The 18,148-nt window shown below is 37.0% G+C and overlaps 1 protein-coding gene across 6 annotated transcripts in view; it reads right to left on the bottom strand.

The window, feature by feature from the left end:
• ALB (albumin) overlaps nucleotides 1-18,148 on the bottom strand; it is a 136,170-nt gene that overhangs the window by 58,443 nt on the left and 59,579 nt on the right. Inside the window, exon 1 of one of the 6 annotated variants that reach the window (XM_061192377.1) lies at nucleotides 6,427-6,444. The exons of the other annotated variants lie outside the window; for them this stretch is intronic. The gene's annotated coding sequence lies outside the window, so the exon portion shown is untranslated. Of the gene's footprint in view, nucleotides 1-6,426; nucleotides 6,445-18,148 lie in introns of those variants that run through there. 6 annotated transcript variants of the gene reach the window in all.

The raw sequence follows: 18,148 nt of genomic DNA, 5'->3' as shown, positions 1-18,148 counted from the left end.
TAATAAATAAGTAAATTACATAATATTTTAGAGGGTGCATAGTACTATGGAAAAATTAAAATTAGAGCAGTTAAGGGAGATTGGGAGTGCAGGCAACATAAGATTGCTTGCAATTTTAAACAAGACAGTCAGAGTAGACTTCACTGAGAATGTGATATCTGAGCAAACACTTGAAAGAGATAAGGTAGGTGCCACATACGTATGTGGGGAATGAGTGTTCTAGACGAAGGGAAGAACTAGTGCAAAGGCTCTTGAGACAGGAGCACCCCTGATGTGTTGGAGGAATATTAAGACAGTCAGTGTGTCTGAAACAGAGTGACCAAAGAGAGAGAGACTAGAAAGAGAGGAAGTCAGACAGGTAATGACAGCAGATCATATAGCATCCCACTGGCCATTAAAAGGATTTCAAGTTTCACCCTGAGTGAAATGGAAAGGCAATGTAGGGTTTTGAGCAGAAAATATAGCAAACTTAATATTACTCCTTCACAATAAATATTATATAATAGTATCTGTAAGCAAATTATGAGGTTCTATATGAATAAAATGCCTTATAAAATTCTTCCTCTAAAATCTTAAATTCTGGGGAGCTTTTATTCTAGACACTATTATAAAAACTATTGAGTAGTCACTGTGTTCTAGGTGATGTTCATTAATTAATTCAACAAATATTTATTATGTGCCTACTGTGTGTCAGGTGCTACTCAGGCCCAAAGATAGGCATCATGGACATAAACACAAAAGCGTATAAGCGCACAGGGGTGGGGAGAGGGAAGGATGCTCCAGAAAAGCATCAAGGTTTAAATTCTAGTTTCACCATTTACTAGCTGTGTGACCTTGGCTAAGTTCCTTAACCATTTTCAGATCCAGTTTTCTCATCTGTAGAAGAGAGTAATAAAAATATTTCTTACACTATAGGGTTTTGTCAACATTATTCTGGTTGTTATATGGAAAGCAGCTATTAAGGAGAGTTGTTAGGAGATATTGCAGTTGTTTAGGGGAGAGTCCAGGGTAGTGGTAGAAGTGGTGAGAAATCATCAAATTCAGGACATATTTTGGAATTAAAACCAACATGACTTAATGATTGATGGATTTGATGTGGCATGTAAGGGAAAGAGATGAATCAAGGATATTTGCTATGTTTTGGCCAAAGCTACTGAGTAAATGATGGGTCCATTTCATTGGGTTGTTGAGACTGGAGATTTGGGAGAAGGAACTGAGTTCTATTTTGGATATGTTATATCTCAGTTACCTGTTAGGCATCCAAGAAGATTTCAAGTAGGCATTTGGATATATAAATTTAAACTCAAAGGAGAAGCCAAGGCTGAAGATTTAAATATGGGATATGCCAGATGGTAATTATACCATGAGATAAAATTAATTGCTAGATAGAGAAAAAGAAGAAGACCAAGGACTGAGTTCTGCGTTACACCAATAATCCAAGCTCAGATATAAGGGGGGAGTCAGCAGAGGAAAGAGAAGTGGTCAGTGAAGTAGGAGGAAAACTAGAAGAGTGTGATGTCCCATAAAAAACATTAAGGATAAGGAAATGAACAGTTATCTCAAATCCCCCTGAAATTTTTAGGAAAATGAGGCCTGAGATTTGACCATTAGTTTTGAAAAGATGGGGTCATTGTTGATTAGTAGTAGTTCCAGTGGAGTCATGTGGCTATCAGCCTGACTGAAGAGAGAACTGGAGTGGGAGTTAAGAAGTAAATGTGGAATAATAAGTAAAGACAGCTCTTTTTTCCTGAATTTTGCTATAAAGGGGAGCCAAGAAATGACGCTGTAGCTAGAAGTCTTGGGCCAAGTGAGACTTTTTAAAGATAGTGGTGATATTTATATTCTGATGGGAATGATCCAAAAGAAAGGCAAAAACGAATGGTGCAGGAGAAAGGATCTAAATGAAGGAGAAAATCCTTGAATAGGCCAGATGCTATGGGATCCAGCACACAAGTTGAAGAATAATCTTTAGACAGGAGCTAGGATAGTTCAGCCACTGAATAAGAGAATGCAAAGTTTAAGAATAGGTGAAGACAAGATGGTAATTTTGGGGTTGGAAAGATGAGGTAGTTGTCTTCTGATTGCTTCTATATCCTGAGTGAAGTAAGAATCACGGTCATAGCTTAGAATGATGGGGAAGAGGGAAGTATTTGTTCTGATTTCCTGATATTTTTTTCTTCTTGGAATCTTTGGCCACTTCATATGCATGTGGCCTGAGCAATCATACAGGACACTGCACCCAGAAGGAATCCACACTTGGTTTAATGCTCTGCTGCTGCAGTCTTGAAATTCTTAATAATTTTTTAACAAGGAGCCCCATATGTATTTTGATTTTTCACTGAGCTGCAGAAATTAAATAGCTATCCTTGCTGGGAGCTTTTGAATCTTTGTCACCAGTGTTCTAGAATTTCATGAAGTATCTTGGTATGAGTTTTTTTCAGCCATTGAACTGGATCATAATTTGGCCTTTTCAAAACAGTAATTACAGTAATTACAGACTTTTCAAGAACACGGGGGTCAGGGATGCTGACCTTCGGCAAAAATCTGTGTATAACTTTACAGTCGTTTCTTTATATCCGTGGTTCCTCATCTGCACATGGGCATCAACCAACCATGGATTGTGTAGTATTGTACCATCACTACTGAAAAAAATCGTATGTAAGTGGACCTGCACAGTTCTAACCTGCATTGTTCGAGGGTCAGTTATAATATCCTTCAGGTCTAAGGAACTTCCTTGCATTGCTTCAGTGACAATTTCTTCTTTTCCTTTTTCTCTTTATGCAAATCTTATAGTTTGAATATTGAACCTCTTGTACAAATGCTCTAGTTTTCTCATCATTTCCCTCCCACTTTGTATGTCCTTGTAGTTTTGTTCTACTTTCTGGGCTACTTCCTCAACTTTGTTTTCCAATCCAAATTCTGGTTTTCTTTTTCCTTCTATCATATTTTAAATTTATTTCTGGTTTTTCAGTTCATGTTTTGATAGTCTCTTGTTTCACAGTTTCTGTGTTATCTTTTCTAACTATAGATTTTTGCTTTGTTTTGTTTTCTTCTGCTACTAGTATTTTCTGTATCTTCCGATTGTGTTTGTTTGTTTGTTTTCTCATCTCCCATGTAAGAGACTCCTCTCAAATGTCTAGTGAATCTTGGTTTTCCATACATATTTTAAAATTAGACAATGAATATTATTTGGAGATTTTGTAGTCTTTGTGGAAAGTATTGACTCTGGGCTTTGCTGCAGGGTGATTTTATAATCCAGACATTTTGTTGTTCTTTACTTTTGGGTCTGTTTGCTTCTTCAGAGAGAAATTTTCCTAATTTCCTGCTTAGATATAGAAGTTTGGCAGCCAGTCTTCTGGCCATCAGTGGAGAAAAGGGAGTTGGGATCTCACTACTTAAAATGCTGCCTTTCATTTATGTTCCCTATTTTCAATATGGCATCTCATCCTTGCTTCTATCTGAGTTCAGAGATTTTCTCGTTCAGCAACTTTATTGACTAAATTTTCAGTAATTTAGTATAATAAGGGAAGGTTTGTCACCTGGATGCATAGAGAGAAGGGGGACCTGAAGAGATAAGTGCTCTTTAATTTCATTTAATTCTTCAGTTAGACCAACCATCTTTCATATCTACCTTTAAAGTTACTAGTTTCTTCCATTTATGATGATAGCCTAAATTCTGTGGCATATATCAGCTTGATTTTTATTGGCCTCTATACGAGTTTGCTGGGGCTGCGGTAACAAAATACCAAAAACTGGGTAACTTAAAGCAAGTAAAATTTATTGTCTCACAGTTCTGGAGGAGGATAGAAGTCCAAAATTAATGTATGAGCAGGGTCATGCTCTCCATGAAGGCACTAGGAAAAGATCTGTTCCAGGCTTCTCTCCTAGCTTCTGGTAGCCTCAGCAATTCCTCGGCTTGTAGATATATTACTCCAATTCTCTATATTCCCCAAGACATTCTCCCTATGTGTCTTCATGCTGTTTTCCCTCTGTATGTGTATGCCTTTGTGTTCAAATTTCTCTTTTTTATAAGGACACCAGTCATGTCGGATTAGGGTCCATACTAATGAACTCCTCCTAATTTGGTTAAATCTGCAAAGACCCTGTTTCAAAATATGATCACATTCTGAGGTATTTGGGGTTAGGACTTCAAGATGTCACTTATTTATTTATTTATTTATTTATTTATTTATTTATTTATTTATTTATTTATGGCTGCATTGGGTCTTCGTTGCTGTGCGCGGGCTTTTCTCTAAGTGGCGAGCGGGGGCTACTCCTTGTTGCGGTGCGTGGGCTTCTCATTGTGGTGGCTTCTCTTGTTGCGGAGCATGGGCTCTAGGCGCAAGGGCTTCAGTAGTTGTGGCATGCAGGCTCAGTAGTTGTGGCGCATGGGCTTAGTTGCTCTGCGGCATGTGGGATCTTCCCAGACCAGTGCTCAAACCCGTATCTCCTGCATTGGCAGGCGGATTCTTAACCACTGAGCCACCAGGGAAGCCCCAATATGTCATTTTTTTAACAGACACAGTTCAACCCTTAACAGCCTCTCTCCCCATTTTTCTTAGATTTCAGCTTTTGCCCGTCTGTTGAATGTTACATCTTTTCTATCCACTTTCCAGATCTCAAAATTTTGTTGCCTATTTCTTATGCACTGTTACTTACTTTCCAGTTCTCTTTGTCCTTATGAATTTATGTTTTTATTATTTCTTTACTGTTTTCATAGAGATAAATGTGCATGCTCAATATTCTACATGTAACCAGAATCTCCAGAATAATCTTTGTGAAACTTAAATCATATTATATTGTTAGCCAGCTTACACCACCCAAAGGCTTCTTGTGACACTGTGACTTATCATACTCCACAAGGATCAGCCCCAGACTAATCCTCCCAAGGCATCTCCTACCACTCTCCCCTCACATGCTCTACTCCAGTCATACAGTCTCCTTGCTATTCTTCAAAATGGCCAAGCATGTTCCCACCTCCAGTCCTTTAGACTTGCTCACTTCTCTTCTTTCAGATATTCACAAGGCTTGCTCCATCACAGGACATTTCTATTATTCAAGTCTCCTGCTGATAAATAAACCCTCCTGGACCACTGTCTTAGTTTGGTTTCTCCCAAAACAGATTCTGAGACCAAGACCGGATGCACAGAGTTTATTTGGAAGGTGATCCCTGAAGGCAGAGGGAGGAAATCAGAAAGTAGACAGGGAAGAGAGAAAAACCAGTGAAGGACGTGTTGATGGGCAGGTTACTACTCTGGGCACTTGGGGCTCAGTCCCACTGGAGCCCTCTTGAGGGCCTGAGTGGAGCACACTTCAGAATTGTCACCAGCTCTATCCCTCATTAAATGAAGATTGTCTCTGGGGACGTTAACCTCTAGTCTGTCCCCATGTACTCTCACAGCATGTACTTGAGGGTGCAGCACATATTAGGCTCCCAATAAACACTGATTGAATGAATAAATGGGATATGTATAATTTTCTGGAGAACCTGGATAGAATAAGAATAGAAAAGAGATCTAAAAAGATTTTTAAAGCATATTAATAATCTTTAAAACAAGATACAAACTAGTGTTAGAGTGCGCTTCTGTTTGTTTTTCTTTAAAAAATACGTATACTATTATTTAGGGCACTAATCTTCTATAACAGAAACACCTCAAAATACAGTGGCTCAACTAAAATACAAACTTAATTCCTCTAAAGTAACATCCAGATATAAGCAGTCTGGGACTGATAAGGTAGCCATCCTTGACATGATACCACCTATCTCTGGACTCAAAGCAACTGTTCTACTCTCTCCATCCTCCAACTAGTGGAAAATGGGGAAAGAGCTGGGGGGAAATAGGCTCATCCCTTTGAAAGATGTACCTAGAAAAGGCCCACTTTATCTTTTACTCACATCCCGTTGACATATAGTCACATGGACAAACCTAGTCCCAAGGAAGGATGGAAATGCAGTCATTAGCTAGGTGTTCCCAGCTAAACTTGAGAGTCTATTATTACAGGAAGAAAGGAGAATGGGTACTGATGTACAATTGGCAGTTTCTCACAAAGAAAAATATATTTACATATGAACAGAATGTTTCTGGAAGAATAATAATTTCTGGGATGGTGAAATGGAATCCCAGAAGCTAGGTTAGAGACAAGCTTACTTGTTTGGTAAACCATTTTACATGATTTGGAATAATTACCATATATGTATATTTCTGTAGCAGCATGAAAAATTTATTCTCACTATACTCAGATGTGTGATAAAAATATAGCTTTTTTGTTTTCTGTTAAGTATCATGAGTTCTTTGCCCACTGAGTAGTAGGAAAAGGGATAAATTTTTAATTTTTGAATTACAGTATCTGTATTAGTCAGACCAGGCTGCCATAACAAAATACCATAGACGAGGAGGCTTAAAGAACATAAATCTGTTTCCTCACAGTTCTGGAGGCTGGAAGTCCTAGATCAGAGTTCCAACATGATCAGGTGCTTGTGAGAGCTCTTTGTGGCTTGTTGGTGGTCATCTCTCTGTGTTCTCACATGGCAGAGAGGGAGAGGCACCAAGTGTACTGATGTCAATATGAGGATCCCTCCTTCATAACCTCATCTAAACCAAATTACCTCCCGAATGTCCCACCTGCAAATATAAGCACATTGACGGTTAGGGCTTCAACAAATGAATTTTGGTGGGGGACACAATTCAGTCCATAGCAGTGTTTTTATTTCTCCTACTTTAAATAATCTGCTTCATGACTCAGTCTGTTTAGTTTAAATGGCTAGTCTTTCAAGTTGCCCTCACCCCAGCATTTTCCCTAAATGGCATCAAGCTGTATGAATGAAGAGGTTCATGTGCCCTTGTGGCATTGAGGAAAGTGGGAGGTCTGCACACGTACTGTAGACGTGCACTGCCCCTGAGGTGTGGTTGGTAAGAACCCATCTCTGGACCCTTTGCTGTCTGTTCCTGAGTCTACAGCTATGGAGAGGGAGGATTAGAATTGCGAAGCGTACCACATCTCGGCCCATCCACACTGCTCTACCCATTTACTCTGTTAGGGCTGCCCCATGTGGAGCAGGGCCTCGCTGCAGACCAGTGGACACCCAGCTGACCAGAGGAATGGAGCAAAAACCCCTCTGCTCTCAACACCCACTCACCAGAATAAATGTACTTATGCCCTCAAATGATCTAACACACCCCCCCTCCAGGATTTCAGCCTGGAGAGGGGAGGTCAGGACAAATGTATCTCGTGGCTCTCTTGATATCTACTTCTCACAATCTCCTGGGGACTGAATAGGCAGATTCAGGCTTTCCTCTTTCTTCAAATCCCTCTTCCACTCTAGAATAGTAAGCCTCATGGTATAGCCATCATCATTAGAGGCAGTATCATTTCAAAGCTGGGAAGAACCTCTATGATCAGAGTCTGTCAGATCTCGTTCTTGATATTCATGGGGACTAAGAACTTGGAAAACTCTTTTTTCTTTCTCAGCCAAACCTAGATTTCAAACCATTCTAAGAATTCTTCCTGGCAGAAAAAAGTTGTACCACTCTATTTTGTTTTTACATGTTATTTAAAATGTGCAAAATTACATAATAGTAAAGAAAATAATAAAATGTATGCATCACTCAGGTTCAGAAATTATCAACATTTTTGGCGTTGTTTAATCTGTAACTCACCTTTTTCTAATGAATTATTTTAAAACAAATTCTACATATCATATCATATCATTTTTTCCTTTCCCTTTACATTCTTTCCATAAGTCCAAATTCTACCAACCCCCAAAAAATAGTAGTTAGGTGTTTTAGGCTAACTAGGAAAAAATGTTTGCACATGGAAATGCACAAGAAAAAACTTTCCTGGCAAATTAGAGAATTGCCAAATTAAAAGACACATGGTTTATATTGTTAAGTGCTTTACATTAAACATATGTTTCATAGGTTTCATTTCATTTTTAATAGTAAGCCCTATTTTATAATTATCTTCTCACTTTGTTTTAATAACTTTCACTTAAAAGTCTTTCATGTTTAAAACTTAATCCTTTCAGTGACCAATTTATAACTGACTCACAGTTAAAGTATTTGAAAATTTAACTTTTCCTTTTGGATTTTCTCACTTGAAAGTATATGCATGTTATGACATTAAGTAAAGTCAGAATGGAAATTATATGTGTACTGTGAATATAATTACATTTTTTAAAAAGTAGATATATGGGGGGAGAGAGTGTAAACTGGAAAGCAAAGGAGTGATGTGATTACATTTCTAGAACTGAACCAGAATTTTTCTCTCATTGAAGTTTCCAGATATTCTATAATGTAATTATAGCACTTCTATAGAAGAACATTATTTTTAAAATAGAAAAAATATATATTCTAAGGATTTTCTTTATATAAATTCCTAATCTCTTGTTTTTCATTTTATCTGGTGTCTCATCAATTTACAAATTATTTCCAATGTTTACCCAGTTACACTGTGTATACCAAGAGCTCCAGATGGCTTCTTACAACAAAGTTAAAGCAATTTTGTTTCTATTAAACACACTCCATGAAAATTTTCAAAAGATAAATGATGCAAATGCATTTTGACAGGGCAACCAAACACTAGAATACTTAAATCTCTCATTTGCTCTTTGGGGTATGTGGGAAGGCTCTGCAACATTATTTAAACGGTGACAAAATTCTGTTGAGTATACAAAGGGGATTGAACAGGGAGTTAGGGAGCCTGAGTTCTAATCTCTGGTCTGCTTTAAACTGCTCTGCAATTTGATGGTTTTCTAACCTATCTGATCCTCAGTCATCATCTGTAAAACCTGAAGATTACCAGCCTCTCTCACATCACAGTGCTGGTAGGCAGACAAAGTTAGAGTACATTAATGTTACTTTAACTTAATTGGTTGTGAATCACAATCCAAAGGCAACTGAAATTATAATTGTGGCAAGTGTCTGATTAGCAGCAATATTAAACAGGCCTAATTTAATTCTACAAGCTTAATGCAAACCAGAGTTTGAGAGGAAAAAAAACAAGTTTAGCAAGAAAGCGATAAAAAGAAGAAAATAAGTTGGAAAATACCACAGAGTACTCAGAAGAAAGGCCTGGAATTTTCAGAAACATTATCTTTAATTAACCAAAAAGTTCTACATTAATTACTGTTAGTAAATTATGTGTCCCCAGATGTCTGGTCCTTTACTAAATGGTTGCCCCTAATGGTGGTTTCAATTGGTGTGCTCTGCTATCTTCTTCCAGCAACACATGCACACGTAGCCTTTTGGTTCATGGATAACAGTCCTGTTTGCAAACCCCTTTGGCCTATTTCAGGTGCTCAGATCAAGTCTGTGGAACAGAATTGAATTAATTACACAGGTCTTTGACTGCTACTTAGCATATAGGCTTGTGCAAAGAAAGCTACCCAGTTTCAATAGGGGCCAGGAGTCCAACAGAATTGCTGCTGCTTCTTGCAGACAGTTATTTAAATGCCTAATGCATTTTAAATGATCCATAAGTTATAAGGCAAGAAATTTACAAGTAATGTATTCATATAAAAGAAAAAATAACACTGTAAAAATTTTTTTTCTTTGACTTCTAGGAATCAAAAATCTCTCAAGGTGAGTATAACTCATGCACTTATGATATAAAAATATCTTATTTCCCTAATTCTTAGATACCTTAGAAAGAACTTAAAGGTAAAGATATTACACATCTAAAAAGAGTATTTTTGCATTGCCTTTGTACACCATTAAGCAACTTGAATTATTTTGTCAGCCAGCTAATATTTTAACCACCTGTGGCTTTCTTGGTGTTTATCCAAATATTTGTTTTTTCACGTAATGTTCACTCCATGGCCATGGTAGCTTTTAAACATTAAGTTCTTCTACCTTTGGACTTCAGGGCGTTAATAGATGATAGGCATTCCTGCTGTGTTTTCTATGAGGGGAAAAATATTCCACAGTGGTTGGTATGTATAATTATAATAAAAAACTAGCATTTACTGAGTCCTTATCATGTGCCAAGAACTGACTTTTACAAGTATTATTTCACTTAACCCTCACAGCAAAGAAAGGAAATTGGGGCTTAGAGGCGTTAGGTAAATTACCCAAGGCCATAGACCCAGTTAGTAAGTCAGCCAGAATTCAAACCCAGATCTGACTTAAGCACCTGGCTCCTAGCACTCACCATGCTGTTAGTTCAAGAGCAGTTCACTAAATCTTACAGCAAATGCAGTTTTAAGAATATAATATATACCAAGAAAGACTTGAATAGTATAACCTTTCCAATTCTTCTATATGTAATCATTATTTACCTGTGCCTAGAGCTATAACAAAAGAAGGAAGAGGAGGAGGAGGAGGAGAGAAAAGTGGGGAGGGCCGGGGGGGGGGAATAATTTTTTTATTTTTCTCCACTGGAAAATAAAAGTTAAATTCCAAAAATGGATCATTTGGATCATATTAGTTGGTTCTTAAACAATTATCTCTCAACTCCAAATCCATTCTTCTTTTCTGTATTTTGTAAAGCTGGGACTGAGACTCTGAAAATTGCATTTCTCTCTTGTCAGCTGATTCCTGCCAAAGGGAGCATTAGAAGGAAATTAGAAAGCAGAAGGAGGTCTAATATATGTAATGTGGATAAGAGCAGAAGTTGCTGGAATATGAAAGATGCAACAGATAAATTCATTAAACACAAAACATGGTTCTTTAACAATATTAACAAAATTTCGGAATCTCTGACATAATTGATCAAGAAAAAAGAGAGAGAAAGTGAATGTCAAATCTTTATGTAGCATACCTTAAACTAACATAATATTGTATGTCAACTATATTTCAATTAAAGAGAGAGACAGAGAGAGCAAATAAATATGAATTGAAAAAAGAACACATAACCAAAGTTAAAACAGAGATTAAAATAATAATAATGGAGATTTCTGACTCTGGGCATGACAGACCAGGTGATTTAGCTCTTAATCAACAAAAACTCTAATGTCAGTGGAAAATGGACAAAGGGAAAATGTGAGATCATCAGAACATATGACAGAAAACTTCAAACATACACAGAATAGAAGAATAATATGGGACCTAGACTTCTGAGCAGAGGGTAGTGCTACAGCTTCTCATATTGCTGAAGCAGCACAGTAAGGTTACTTCTGGGAATATATAAAGAAAGTGGAAACTGGAATGAATTGCTGTTGTCAGGGTAAAAGGCCATTGCTATAGCAAAGCCGCCATGAACAGCCAGCTAACAAGAAGGAGCAAGCAAAATGATAAAATATCAAAAATATATCATTCATAGTGATAGTGAAAGCATGTGACATTTGTGTACAATAGTGTACAGACTTTCGGAATACAATATGGCGATATGAATCAAGAACCATAAAAATATTCATACCATTTGGTGTGGTAATCCATACTTTGCAGTTTATCTAAAGACAGGATTCAGAGATGTGCCCCAAAATTTCTGTTCATGGTGGTTCAAAGCAGTATTAAAACTTAACTATATGAACAAACATGTCCTATGCAGATAGGGTCCTCCTTTTCACCAGAGTTACATGAATACTTGTGTAAGTAAATCACATTTACATAGAATGTCTTTAGCCCAACTTTTAATTAAGAAATCCAAAAACACTAAAATTCCCTGCCCCCTCCTCAAATCAGTCAAATAAAATGGTATCACAATGGTCATTCCAAATGCAAGATGATAAAAATAGTTCCAGAGATTGGTCCAGCAATTTGTATTTCACAAAATATCCATTTTAAGCAGCCTAATAAAGCATAATTAAGAATTAGAAGGTGATAACTGGTCAGAATAGCCATTGTTTAAAGGTCCACAAACAATAAATGCTAGAGAGGATGTGGAGAAAGGGAACCCTCCTACACTGTTGATGGGAATGTAAATTGGTGCAGCCACTATGGAGAACAGTATGGAGGTTCCTTAAGAAAATAAAAATAGAACTACCATATGATCCAGCAATCCCACTCCTGGGCATATATCTGGAAAAGGCAAAAACTCTAAATCGAAAATATACATGCACCCCAATGTTCACTGAAGCACTATTTACAAAAGCCAAGACATGGAAGCAACCTAAATACCCATCAACAAACGAATGGATCAGGAAGATGTGGTATATGTACACAATGGAACATTACTCACCCATAAAAAAGAATGAAATAATGCCATTTGCAACAACATGGATGGACCTAGAGATTATCATTCTAAGTGAAGTAAGTCAGACAGAGAAAGACAAATATCATATGATATCACTTATATGTGGAATCTAAAATATGATACAAATGGACTTATTTACAAAACAGAAACAGACTCACAGACACAGAAAACAAACTTAGGGTTACCAAAGAGGAAAGGGGGGGTATAAATTAGGAGTTTGGGATTAGCAGATACATACCACTATATATACAACAGATGAACAACAAGGTCCTATTGTATGGCACAGGGTACTATATTCAATATCTTGTAATAACCTATAATGAAAAAGAATATATATATACACACACACATATATGTGTGTGTGTAACTGAATCACTTTGCTGTATACCAGAAACTAACACAACATTGTAAATTAACTATATTTCAATTAAAAAACTAAAAATTTAAATGAATAAATAAAAACAATGGGAAATATTCAAGTAGTTGCTCCTAGTAAACAGGATCATGACTTAATATTGTTCTGCTTTATATTTTTCTGTACTTAATAATAATCTATTATGTTTTCTTTTTTATTGTACTAAAATACACGTAACATAAAATTTACCATCTTAACCATTAAAAAAAATAATTAGGAAGGTGAAATTGGAAAAGAAGCAAGAAAAGAAAACTCATAGTCACATAATCAACCATAGATCTTAGACTAAAGATCTAAGAATTAAATAAATACAGGGAAAAAAGAGAAACTAAATAATTAAACTTTACCAAGGAGTCTGCCTAAATCACCTCCTCCAGGAAGCCTTTCCAGACAACTTGTAATTTGAGGTAGTGACCTTGTGAGTTCCCATTGCCCTTGTGCTTTCCCCTAATTCATCATGCTTACAGTTCTCATAAGGTGATGGTTTATTTATTTCTCTTAACCCCCATGTGATGGTGTGACCCTGAGATTGAACAGTGTCTTTATTTCTGTGCTACCAATTCCTGCCCAAAGAAGAATTTGATAAATGTTGACTGAATGAACTGGGGATAGAAAAAGTAGGGAGAGAGGATATTTTTTCATGAAAAGAGGACTGATTTACAGAAATGATAACAAAGTTTAGGGATAAATTCATATTTCTTTTAATAAAAAATATGAGGGAAGAGATATGGCAACATATGTATATGTGTAACTGATTCACTTTGTTGTAAAGCAGAAGCTAGCACACCATTGTAAAGCAATTATACTTCAATAAAGATGTTTAAAAAAAAAAAAAAAATGAATTGCTAGGTTTCTCGGTTTATGAACAAGTTAAGGCCTGTGCTGAGTTTCTTCCACTTGCTTCTCCAGATCCACACTATGCCCTTCTCCACCCTCATCTGTGTCACACGAGACTGACGTGCGTGAACTGCAGCAGCTGAATTGCTTGTCCTCTAGATTCCAGGGGATTCTGTCAATAGAAAGCCCTGGTGGCAGATTGGGGTTGGTAAGAGAATGAGGTGAGGATATTAATTTCCCAGGCTCCCTGCCTGCTGGCCACCATGAATGGGCTGTATCTCTCTGTAGAAGGCTTTAGCCCTGGTCAGGCAGTCCTCTCCCTATAGCTGCCCTCTCTCATTCCTGGTATCTGCTCTCTCTTCTTGCTTCTTGAAGCCTAGGAGAAGTACCATCCCCCCATTTTGCTAAACCAGGGATAGTTTGCTTTTCTAAACTCTGCCCACACCTTTGTAAGCAGTCCTCTTCTCAATTGCCTACTTTGAGGTGTCTGCTGATTCTTGCCAGGACCGTGACTATTCAAAGGCCTTAGTTCACAATTCTCCACAAGAACTCAAAAAAGGGACAAACTTTATGGTTAACATTAAGATCGTCTAATGAGTTTGGGGACTTTTCTTAATCCAAAGATATAATAATAAATATCAAGAGGATTTTTTGAGGCAGTGTTAATTAGCAGAGGAGTTTTACTGTGGGCAATAGTTAATCCATCTGGGAATTACTAATAGAAACTATAGTTAGAAAATAGCAGAAAACAATGTATCGGTTATGATCCAGGAAAATCATCATTATTACCAAGATACCATTATAAAAATGATGCAATTTAATCTTGAAATTTTGAAGAATAATCAAATATTAAGAATCACTATACAATAAGTTCTCCATTATGCTATCCATTTTTATATCTTATACTCTCAGTGCTTAGAAACAGCACCTTGTACATAGAAACTGAGAAAGCATTTATTGGATGAATTAATCAGAAACAACACTGAAAACAAAACAGGAAATGTCACCTTACACTTGCATAAAGGGGAAAATTCCACACTGGAAATATTGAGGCATTCTGGTAATTACCTAACAATAAAAACATAATGGACCTGAAAATGGACCCTGAAAATAGTAAATACTCATGAACAAATAAATGAAAATGACTGACTGGATTTGTACGATGACAATAGATGCCATTTGTTAGACATCTATACCCTGTTAAGTATTTCACGTATGTTAGCTTCAATTGTCACATTACTGCTCAGTGGAGGTGGCCAAGGAAGCCTTCTAGGAGGTAAAATTTGTGTTGACTCAGAAAGGTAGAGCAGGAATCATCCATGAAGATGAAAGGACAAAGAATGTTCTAGGTAGAATGCCATCATACACAAAATCACAGAGACAAAGAGAGCAGGATGCATTTCAGGAACTTCATATATTTCAGTAATGAAGAAAGGATGAAGATTGGAGACAAAGTGGGATTTTATCATGAGGACCACAGGGAGCCATTATTTCTACATAGAAATGTCATTATCTAATGTTTGTTTTAGGCTTGTGTATGGAGCAGCAGTGAAAAGATGATTGTTATAAAGATTAAATAAATAGTAAAGGTAACTAATCAGTGCACTATAAAGCACTATCCAGACACTAGTTATTTTTGCAGGTGGTTGCTATACTACTTTCTGCCCTCTGCCCAACTGTACCAGCGTACTTTCTCAATCTCACCTATGGCTCTGTGCCCCATTAGCTGTTCAGTCTGTCAGGCAGTCACCCAATGGCGTTCAGACCTACCACAATCTCCTGAAGCTGTGTATCCTTTATCTGACGTGTTGCTCTACAACACTCACTGGGATGAGAGTGCCACCTCGTGTTGCATCGCTGACTGTTCACAATCCCCAACAGGCTTTCTTTTCACTTGAACTACTTGTGGATGAGGCTACTGAAGCTTCCTCCCAGGAGTAATTTGGAAAAGAAAATTGCTAACAAATAGTTTCCCAAAAATAACAGAAAAAGAGCCCAAGACCTTTTCAGTACAGTAATAGTGCTAATGCCTGAATTTAGTAGATTGGTCCCTACATGCTGGAAAATGCTTAACCTATGTCCTTTGAACTCTTGCTATATTTGTTTTTTAAAGATTTATGGTTCTTTTAAAAAATTATGTTTTAAAATACAGCTGAAATCATGATCTGAGAGCTGAAATAGGTTAAATAGAAACCTACCTGCTCTCTCTCACAGAGGCCCATACTCAATAATAAGTTCTGAGAAGGGATTCCAAGAGGTTGTTTGAAAGTACATTCCTTGATGTCTGCAAAAGAGGCTACAAGCCTTTGCAGGCAGACAAACTATTTAAACTATTTTAAAACAATTATTAGAGAAAAAAATTTTCTTAAATTCCTGGAGAATGACCATGCATAGATTCTTTATGCCTCCTCCTCACCACAGTTCTCCACAGGCAGTTTTGCATTACTTTTCTCCTCTGCTGGAGAAATGAGCTCCCATTTTTTTCTCATACTTGTTGAAAAATGAGCTCCCAACATCTGGGAGCTTATTGCTATTTTCTTAATCAAAGTATAAATCAATATACTGTCACTGTACACACATGAAAAACATGTAACGCAAATTGACATTCTGTCCAAGAAAATAAAGCCTATCTTTACTGAGCATTTTCTATATATTAACTCATTTAATCCTCACAAAAATCTACTAATGTAAGTATTATTGTTCCCATTTTAAGATTGAAAACTGAAGCTCAGAGAGGATTATACAAGTTTCCACATCGGGAAGTGGTACAATCATTTCAAATCCAGGTCTCTCTGATTCTAAATTCCTATGCCCATAATCATTATGCTTTATTGCCTCTAACCATAAAACTCCATAATTATAAGGATATACTAGTGCTGACTACCTCTTAAGTACAACCCAAGATAAACAAATTATGTGTAAATGTCAAAACTAATATAAATTTGGAAGTAAGACGATCATTCAAAACTTACCACAGGACTTCCCTGGTGACGCAGTGGTTAAGAATCCGCATGCCAATGCAGAGGACACGGGTTCGAGCCCTGGTCCTGGAAGATCCCACATGCCACGGAGTAACTAAGCCCGCGAGCCACAACTACTGAGCCTGCGCTCTAGAGCCCACGCGCCACAACTATGGAAGCCCGTGCGCCTAGAGCCTGTGCTCTGCAACAAGAGAAGCCACCGCAATGAGAAGCCCGCGCACTGCAACGAAGAGCGGCCCCCGCTTGCCACAACTAGAGAAAGCCCGTGCGCAGCAGAGAAGACCCAACACAGCCAAAATTAAATTAATTAATTAATTAAAAAAAAAAAAAAAACTTACCACAGAGTTTCAGTATCAGGACTATGTGGTATTGGCATAAAGGTAAACATATAAATTAATGTAATAGAATTGAGAGTCCAGAAATGAACCCACACAGCCATGATCAACAGATTTTAGGCAAGGGTGCCAAGACCACTAATAGGGAAAGAACAATATTATAAACAAATAGTGCTGGGACAAATGAATAGCTGCATACAAAACAATGAGGTTGGACCCTTACCTCACACTAAACACAAAAACTAACTCAAAATATATCAAAGACCTAAATGTGAGAGCAAAAACTGTTAAACTTTTAGAAGAAAATAGGCATAATCGTTTTTGTGCTTTTTTTTTTTAAACATCTTTATTAGAGTATAATTGCTTTACAATGGTGTGTTAGTTTCTGCTTTATAACAAAATGAATCAGTTATACATATACATATGTCCCCATATCTCTTCCCTCTTGCGTCTCCCTCCCTCCCACCCTCCCTATCCCACCCCTCTAGGTGGTCACAAAGCACGGAGCTGATCTCCCTGTGCTATGCGGCTGCTTCCCACTAGCTATCTATTTTACGTATGGTAGTGTATATATGTCCAAAAAAATAGGCATAATCTTCATAACCTTGGATTAGGCCATGGTTTCTTCAATACGACACTAAAAGCACAAGCAATAAAAGAAAAAATAGATAAATTGGACTTTATCAAATTAAAAACTTTTGTGCTCCAATGGACACCCTTAAGTAAAACGTCAACCCACAGAATGAGATAAAATTTTGTAAATCGTATATCTGAGTTGTACTAAAATATAAAAGGAACTATTACAACTTAATAGTAAAAAGATAAATAACCCAATTCTAAAAGAAGCAAAGGATCCAAATAGATGGTTCTCCAAAAAAGATATACAAATGGTCAATAAGCAGATGAAAAGCTGCTCAATATCATTAGCCAATTGAATTCAATTATTAGTTCTAATAGTTTTTTGGTGGAGACTTTAAGGTTTTCTGTGTATAGTATCATATCATCTTAATTTTTCAAATTCTTGACTGCAGCACTGGCAGTATCTACTTTGATGACCCAGTTCTGCAATATGGATTTGGGTGTAGTTCCTGGAAATTCAGATAAAATCTCTTTTTCAGCACTAGCAATGCATCTCTAAGTAAGCCATTAATATCCTATAGGATAATTCCCTTTTTACATAGTGTGTATTCTGTTGCCTCAGACTGAACCCTGACTAATACACTACCTAATTTACCTTCAAAATCAAACCGGACAAGGACAATACAAGAATGGAAAATTGTATTAGGATGCCATTTATAAGTATAGATGCAAAATCCTAAATAGAAAATTAACAAATCAAATTCAGCACTGAAGAGCTAGAGCTAGAGGTGACCAAGTAGGGTTTATCCCAGGAATTCCAGAATGGTTCAAGCTCAGAAAACCAATTAATGTGATTTACCACATTAATA

Source organism: Eubalaena glacialis, chromosome 5, assembly GCF_028564815.1.
Source record: "Eubalaena glacialis isolate mEubGla1 chromosome 5, mEubGla1.1.hap2.+ XY, whole genome shotgun sequence".
Taxonomy (NCBI): domain Eukaryota; kingdom Metazoa; phylum Chordata; class Mammalia; order Artiodactyla; family Balaenidae; genus Eubalaena; species Eubalaena glacialis.
The sequence above is the reverse complement of the archived record's forward strand: the minus strand, read 5'-3'. Positions and strand labels throughout refer to the sequence as shown.